This window comes from Crocodylus siamensis, chromosome 7 (assembly GCF_052110815.1).
Source record: "Crocodylus siamensis isolate JL-2025a chromosome 7, ASM5211081v1, whole genome shotgun sequence".
NCBI lineage: Eukaryota > Metazoa > Chordata > Crocodylia > Crocodylidae > Crocodylus > Crocodylus siamensis.
In genome coordinates, this window is record NC_143401.1 from 23,091,478 (window position 1) to 23,100,024 (window position 8,547).

Sequence of the window (8,547 nt, forward strand, 5' to 3'; positions counted from 1 at the left end):
CTAGCAGAGTGGGGCCGCGGCCGATCCTGCTGACTGGGTGGGTCCCTCCTCAGCTGATCCTGTGGACCTGCAACTAGCAGCGGCAAGCCACTGGCATGTCTGAATGCACCACTGGCACTTCTGGGTTAGCACGATCAGCTGGGGGGCAGGGGGGGACCAGCGCACTCACCTGCCTCTCCCCTGCCCTGGAATGCTGCTGTCAAGAGGTGCAGTAGTGCTCTCAGGGGGTGCACATATACCCCTGTGCACTCCCTACATGTCACCACTACTCTGAGGGGTAGGGGGAGCTTGGCCATGCAAGGTGAGAAGGGGAGGGGAAGGGACAGGAATGGGGGCCTTCACCTCCTGTTCAGGACTTCTGGCTCCAGGCATTCAGGCTGGAGGCAGGCATATGAAGTGACATAGACATAGGTGGCCACAGTACTGCCCATCCCCCCCAAGTCCTCTTCCTTGTGCAGGGCTTACCAGCTGGGCATGGCAAGTGGTCAGTTTCAGAGTCTGGTGGTAGGGTTGTGGTCTGGCTGCTTATAGGGTGCCAGGAAGTGGAGGTCTAGCCACACAGTCAGTGATCTCCTCCAGGGAGAAGCTTGAGTTAGCCATGGGTGGCCCTCCCTGGCAAGTCCTCCCTATTCTTCCTGTGTGTCCACAGTTGCTGGGCCAGTTGCCAGCTCAGGATGTCTGCACTGGATGAAGAAGCCACAGGTGAAAAGCATGCTGGCTGCTGGTGCTACTAGCCTGAGGGGCCCTCTTCCAGCAATTCCTCTTCGGGGCTGGGCTGCAGTGAGGACTCTGGCAGGCCACCAGTACTAGAGTACTACATGCTGAATCTCCTCCAAATCGAATTAGCACCCGAAACTTTGCGCAGCCCTACTGCCTATGGCCTGGGTCCCTGGGAGCGAGGAATTCTGGCCAGCTCCCTTGTGTAGGGCATGCTCCTCCAGGCTAGTGTTAGAGTCAGTGACCCTCACCCACTGTCTCCGCTGGGCCTTCACTTTGACCCTGCACTACCTCCCAGAGTGGTTGTGCTCACGCTCCCTCATGCACTCTGCCATTTCTTCATAGATATGGGCACTGGCCCATGTACCCTGGCCGAACTGATGCTGAACCTCATCCCAAATTGCCGAGGTCTTCAGTCTCTTCTGCGAACCAGTTGGGGCCCTGGGCTTAGTGCCCTGGGGTTAGGGAGGCTGTCATGTCTGCGGGGTGCCTGTTCCAAAGTCTGCAGGCAGGTGCATCACAAGGTCCTGAGAGCAAGGTCAGGGGCTTGCTCGAGTGCCAGAGCCAAAATGTGCCATCACTGTAGAGGCATGATGCCCAGGGGCCAAGAAGAAGTCAGCAGAGCCCTCTGGCTCCGGCAGGGGCCATGCAACACTGCTGCTGCCCGGACAGGCCCATCAAGGAAAGCCCCAAGGTCCAAAAGACAAGCCATGGGTTAAAGACTAGGCAGGAGATTGAGAGGGCCCGCCTCTAACCTGTGCCTGAAGGGGCTCTCAGCCATGATGCTTTGGCCCTGGCCAAAGGCTGGCCCCCTGGCATCTACATGTTTAATAATATGTATTAACTAGTACACATTAAATCTAGTACTTGTGGGTGCCTGTAGATTGGCTGGGAGGCTGTAATTACAGCACATTGGAGCAGACTTGATTAATTGGCTGACCAGGAGCAAATTCAATTAAGATTAATCAAGCAAATTGAGTCTGCTGGAGCGTGCCAATTAGTGCTCTGAAGCCAGCCTCTGTGTCTAGTGTATCAGTGTCCCTGCAATTCAAAATGGTGGCAGGGGGGCTTTAACTAAAGCACATTGGATGACCTTTAAAGTACCCCCACTGCCATATTGAAGCACTGGGAAGCTGACTCATGAAATACTGCAGTGATTTAAAAATTAGAGCTGCTTTTGGAACCACTCTAAAGCGCCTGCTTCTCCCACTCCTGGATCATGTGTAAAAACACCCTGCATTTTCAGGTACTAGAAAAATGTGCATTAGACTAATCTAATGCACATTCACCTAGCGCATGGTTTTTTTGTTACACTTAAATGCACATTAAATTAGTCCTATGCACATTATAAGCATCTCATGTAGATGCACTCACTGTAATGGAAATAAACATTAAGCACCCCAGTTTTGGGGTATTTTTAACTAAAGTTGTTCCCATCAATTAAAAAACAAACAAACAATAGGAAATACAAAGCTTAAGGATTAAAGTTCTATAACAATGTTTAATAAAATGAAAAAAAAATCATACTTGATAACTCCAACAGTTAAATACAACCCTTTGTTCTAATCAGAATACATGCTTAAAATTTTTGCCAACAGCATTTCCTTACAATGTTAGTTAGGCTTAAACAACAGTTATTATTTAAATTTATTCTCTATTAATTGTTTTTTTGGCATTGAAAGAACTAAACCATGTACATACCATCTGTTTATTCACATCATTGAAAGACTTACATAATGTTGCAATGATTTTTTTTAAATTATCAGATTTTATCATTTTGAATGGCACATTAACAACAGATTTCTTAATTTTTGTCTTAAATATTAATGCTATACTGAAATACAGGAATATACAAATATGGATAATACACTATACATTTTTGGAGCCTAAACATTTGGGGCAGCCTCAGAGCAATGAAATTATTATTGCGAAGTGTTTTCAAATGCACATACAAAACACTTGAACAAGTGTCTGACTTTTTTTTCTGAACAAATACAGGTATACATAAATTCATAATAGAACTTGTGCCTTTTACTTTAATTTAAGAAAGTATACAACCATAAATTTAATTCTTAATAATGTTTTCAAAAACAAATTCAGTATGTTTAGAATACTCATAAAAGTGGCATCTTTTTTCTCTCTTGAAATGTCTCATTTTGTATCTTACAAGTCCAACGTCATTGAATTGACATACTTTAAAAGCTCTAAAGACTTTAGGCTCTAAAGACTCTTAATTTCATTTCAAAATTTGTATAAATACAAAGTATACACTTGAGAGTATTTTACGTTCATACTAATTAACAGCTAAAATTTAATTTAAATTTCCAATGGAATACTTAAGGGGTGGAGGGTGAGCGAAGAATGGTGAAAGACTGGGACCACAATCTATATATCTATATTCTAACCATGTTTTAAATAAGTATTTCAAACAAAAACCACATGCAACTAACAAATACAAAGAAATGTAGAGCCCTTTAAAACAATTTCAATATTCATTATGGTACTCTCTCTCACATACAATATGAAACTGCTCCCCCTCCCCACACTTCCCACAAAAAAGACAACTTCCAACCCCCAAATGGGCTATGTGACTTGAGCAGGGAAGCCTTTTTTTTTTCCTCTGCCTGGGCAGAAGCACCCTGCTTTGATTCCTGCTCCACAGTAAAGCAGCTTTATTATTCAGGCAGCAAAGGGTGTCAATTACTTAATGACCCATTGTTCTTTACTCCAGAGGTATTAATGTCTTTCCTTTTTAATGGTCTTGATTTTCCACTAATAAAATTAACTTTTCTAAAGGTGATTTTGTTGTCTACAAGCTGCTTCTGGTCTCTCTCTTCTTCAAAGCAATGAAGACTTTTTAGTTCTTTTCAAAATTGTGATCAGTGTTCAGAAGCAGCTAGGGTCTGAACTTTAAGCAGGAAAGGGGGTGAATCTGATGAAGATTAGACTCCATATCTGATCTATGCAACCATAACATTGGAAACATATTTTTCCCTTATTTCTGCCTTAAAAAGAGGGAGTGGGTGTTATATTCAAGGACATGTTATATGCACAAAAATATGGTGTTGTCAAAAGACTTTGAACATATTGACTAATTGTTAGGGCTGTGAGAAGCTACAGTCACTGATTCAATTCGAAGGAGATTCGGCCCAATTCAGTAGCCGAATCTCCGAATCCAAATCAAATCAGGAAACCCATTAGTCTCTCTGAATCAAATCAGAAGCCTCCAAATCAAATTGGAGAGATTTGATGATTCATCCATAAGCACAGCTTGATATGTTTTTAATACATTCTTCAAAGTACCCGTTGTGGCTCATGAAAGTTTAGCTGGTGGGGCAGATGGAGAGTCCCACGGGAGAGTCCCCTGCATGCTTGGCAGCGGACTCAGAAGTGGACCTGAACTACTTTTGGAAGTCGACCGGAAGTATTTCCAGTCCGCTTCTTTGTCCACCACCAATAGCACAGGGGACCCCCATGCACTCCTGTGGGACGCTCCATCCTCCCCACCATCTCAGCATTCATGAGCCACACCTGGTACCTCGAGGTATATAGAAAAGATATATAAAGCTGTGTCAATGGCCAAATCGCTGATACCCCAAATCAGAATCGAATCTTCAGATTCAGATTCAGATTCAGATTCAGCTGAACTGAATTGAGACAGTGATCCGAATCAGTGAGTCAAATCACTGTCTCCTGAATCGGGCCAAATCTGAATCAAAGGCTGCCTGCTTTACACACCCCTACTAACTATTACCCCCTCCCCCCAAAAAAAACCAAAACCAAAACCAAAACTGGACCCAGTTTTAACTATGACCTTGCAATGAGTTCATTGTAATAATGCTGATTTTTTATGGTTAGATTTTAAAAGACAGATCACATCAAAACAACCTCACTTTAACATCCACTCTTTTATAAATCAAAGAAAACTTCCAGGATGGCCTTTGCGAATTATTTCACTCATGCAAAAGTAGCCTCTTTGCACAACTATTTTTCACCAGAGAGCTGGACCTTTCCCCTGCTTTCCAGCAGGCAACATCAGCCCTTTGGCTAGTAAAGTAGCTCCAAGAAATCAATTTTACTCCTGTCATGAGCTTGAAGAGGGTAAGTGTACTGTTGAGGGAAAAAATGGAAATCAGAGTTCAGTGTAAAAGTGATCTTATTCCAAAACAGGATACCTGGTGCACATTTCCTCACACTATTGACACTTTTTCACTGGTGCACTTCTAGCAATAGCACACTGGTATACTTCCAGCAATAGTGTGTCTGTCTGTTGCTAACATGGGGTGCATCCAGATGAGCATGCATGGGAGTTTCCCCAGGGACAAATAGCAGTGGGACATAGACTTCCCTGGGGGGCGCTCCTGCATGCATGCTGTGGCACATGGCAAATTGCTCTGGGTGGGATAAGGGAGGCTGGGATCAGCACCCGAGCTGGCCCCAGCAGCCTTACCTAGGGTCTTGGGGGCCTCCCGAGGTTGCAGTAGTAGTGATCTGGGTGTATAGAGCCTGGCTGGCAGCCAAAGCATGGTTCTGGTCAGCCAAGCTCTGGTTTTAGGTGGCTCACTCTACAGCTATGTGCACCACCCCATTTTTGTTTTTTTAACCAAGATTTCCTAGTATCTAATTTTGGATCCATGCTACAAGTACACAGCACAGAGAACTTTTTCCCAGGCACTATGTGCATTTTGCAGTACCTCAAAAACCTCTGAGGTGCTGCAAAGGGCATGTGCACACTCATCTGGATGCACCCATGGTTTCCAGAAGAGCTGGTGCTGAACATTGTCTTTGAGAAATTCTAAGCTTCTGCTTTAATCAGAGATAGATCCCACCCCTAGATAGGAACTCTCCCTTGACCATGGGAAGGAGTGCTGTAAGACCTTTCATCCGCTGCTCTACGGTAGGTCCACCCACCTGTAGGTCACAATTTGTACATTAGACCAGTGATACTAGAACTTTTTAGACCTAAGGTACCCCTTGGAAATGCCAGTTCTTACTTTTTTCACAATTTTTTTTTACTGCAGGAAAATTATATTAATTCTTCGGTTGCAAAAAAAACTCAGAAAGACCACAGCAGGTCAGAAATGTTTTTTGTCGCTATTTGAAATCCCTGGGCTTATCATATGAATCATGTGCACATCTAACAGTGCTAATATTGTGTGGTACCCTGAAGTACCCTTCAAAGGATCTCAAGGAACCCCAGAGTGCTATGGCACCCTAGTTAAGGATCCCTGCTCTAGACACTGCAGGAAAATGAACAAACACATCCAAGAAAGTTTCTGGTGCACTAGAGCTAGACAAGGTCTTCATCAGCGCAGAAGTGGGAGCTGCTTGCCCCTAATCATAACAACAAAAGGAGCAGGATCCATGTTACTCCAAAAGCAAGGCAGTAGCATTGTTCTCCACTAAAAAAGAAAGAAAAAATTCCTGTAGCAACATTAGCCCCACCAGGCACAAACAGGAAGGAACATGACCCAGCAATTCCTAAGCTGTCATCCTGAGGGATGGCCCCATTCTTCCCTGGCTCAATAAAAGCAGAGTGTAGTAAGCCTCACTCCACAGAGCCATAAGCATCATGTCCTTTAAGATGCACCAGACAGTGGGAGATCTTCAATTACATTTCTGAGAACAAAAGAACCAAACTTCAGGATCTGCACCCTCAGCTCCCAAAAACCAGCTCTGCTGCTGGAAGTTCAGCCTCCGGGTTGGGGCAGTAGAAACTGTCTGGTAGGAATGCTTCAGAATCACAACCCCAGTGGGTTTGTCTGACAAAAGAAAACAATGTCCTGTTGAAAAGTCTAAAAATGTATGATATTAATTGTTCAGGGCAAGGTTTACAGCATGGAGACTGATTCTCCTCCATAGTAGGTTTATCCCACTGCCACGCCCTGGATTCCAGGAAGCTTTTTCCCAGTTTACACTACTATCAGCCAGAGGGGGTGCAGGTACCCCTGATTCTCAAACTGCAACATCCACTAATACATGATCACTTCAGCATTTAACACACTACCTCTCCTCTTTGACAGGCATGCCTTTAGACAGAGGAAATATGCTCTCGCACATGTTTGTTTAAGCTCCCTCCTCCTTTCCTATTAGTATGATTGCTTTATGTCACGTTACACTGGGATGGTTTCTAAGTTTGCGCGTAACAACTTGATCACCAGTGACTGGGTGCAAGCCCTGAGGGCAGCATATAAATGGGGGTTGGGAGGTGGGCATGCACTTTGGATCAGGTGTCTGTGGACAGCTGTTTGCTAATTACCTAAGCTATGGTTAGATAACGGGGTTTGTCAGATCTCCGGCCATCATCACCAGTTGGAGATTGGACTCTACTCATCTAAGCTGTATATTCATCCTTTTACAACCAGCATGGCCTGTGGACTGTTGTGCCTCCAAGGCATCATCAAGCTTTCCATCAGCATCACTATTCCCACCTAGATCTAGCCTGCATGGCCAATATGCCAAAAAATATTTAGATGCAGAGGATCCTCACTGTTCTGTGCACAGACACATGCACAGGTGAGGGCCTTGGGAGCTTAGCAATAACTCTGGATGTCAACAGGAGGAGGAGCACCAGAAGTAACTATTAGCTACTGCACCATCAGGTCCTGCCGGCACCTGGAGAATTATTGAAACATGTCTGTCCTTTTGACAGGTAGCTCTTTAGTAAAGGAAACACTTAATTGCCTACCTCCCTTTGAGAATATGGACTTAACTCCCATTGAATCTTATGTCATTTCAGTGGATTTCAAATGGAAGTTAAGGGCACCTATACACGTGCTGGACATCTGCTCCGACACATACTAATTAGCAGACTCAATTAATTAGCATGCTCCAGCAGCCTCTATGTTGCATCTATTCAGTGTCCCTGTGCTTCAAAATGGTGGCAGGGGCACTTAAAGTTAGTTGAACATGCATTAAAGTGCCTCTCCCACCATTTTGAAGCACAGGACACCGAATATGTGATGCTGTGGGGTGCTTTAATTAAAGCAGCTCTAGAGGTGCTCCCCCTCCATCCCAGAGCACATGTGAAGATGCCCTAAGTGCCTAAATACCTTTGAGGATGTGGGCCTTGGAGACCTATGGTGCAATTTGCTGATCACCTTCCACTCCTACTGGCCTTACTGGAACCTGAGGATGCTCAGTATTTAATGAGATTGAATCCTTCCTTAAGCAGCTGATGTTTCTCATTTGATCAGCCTCTAAATGATGAATGATCATGTCATGAGTAAGCCAAGAAGCTCACAGATGATGTTTTCTTCTGCACATATTCTAGGATGCAGTGGGGAAAGGCAGTAAAGCACTCAGTTACAGTACCATAACTATGTGGGCCAATATGCACTAGGCCCGGAGAGAGAGTTAGATGAGCTATGGGGCTGCTCTAATTTATAGCAGCCCCAGAATTTTCACATGGCCTGAAGTAGCTTGTATGCTACACAAAATGCATCAGAGTGGGGTAGGAGACAGGCAGGATGCTTTAACTTACCCCCAAACCAGGAGGAGGAAGTAGTTTATGCAGGAGCTAACTGCTTTGTATCTCTGTCAGCTAAGAGCTGCCACTCACCCACTTATCTCTGACTATATTCTGGGTCCTTTTTGTAATGCAGGCATCATTTGGGAATTGGGTCACATAAAATAATCAGCTTATGGATTCTGAACTTTAGCGTGTGCTTTGGTAGTAGGCCAAATTATCCTTTCATTGCACAACTGGGAAAAATGATGCAAAGTCCAAGTGACTCCTTTAAGATTTCTCTAGAAAGGAGCCCAGACATCTAAGTTTTCCTGCTTGGTAACTAAAAATGGCTAACCTTTTGCTTATACACTACAAAATGA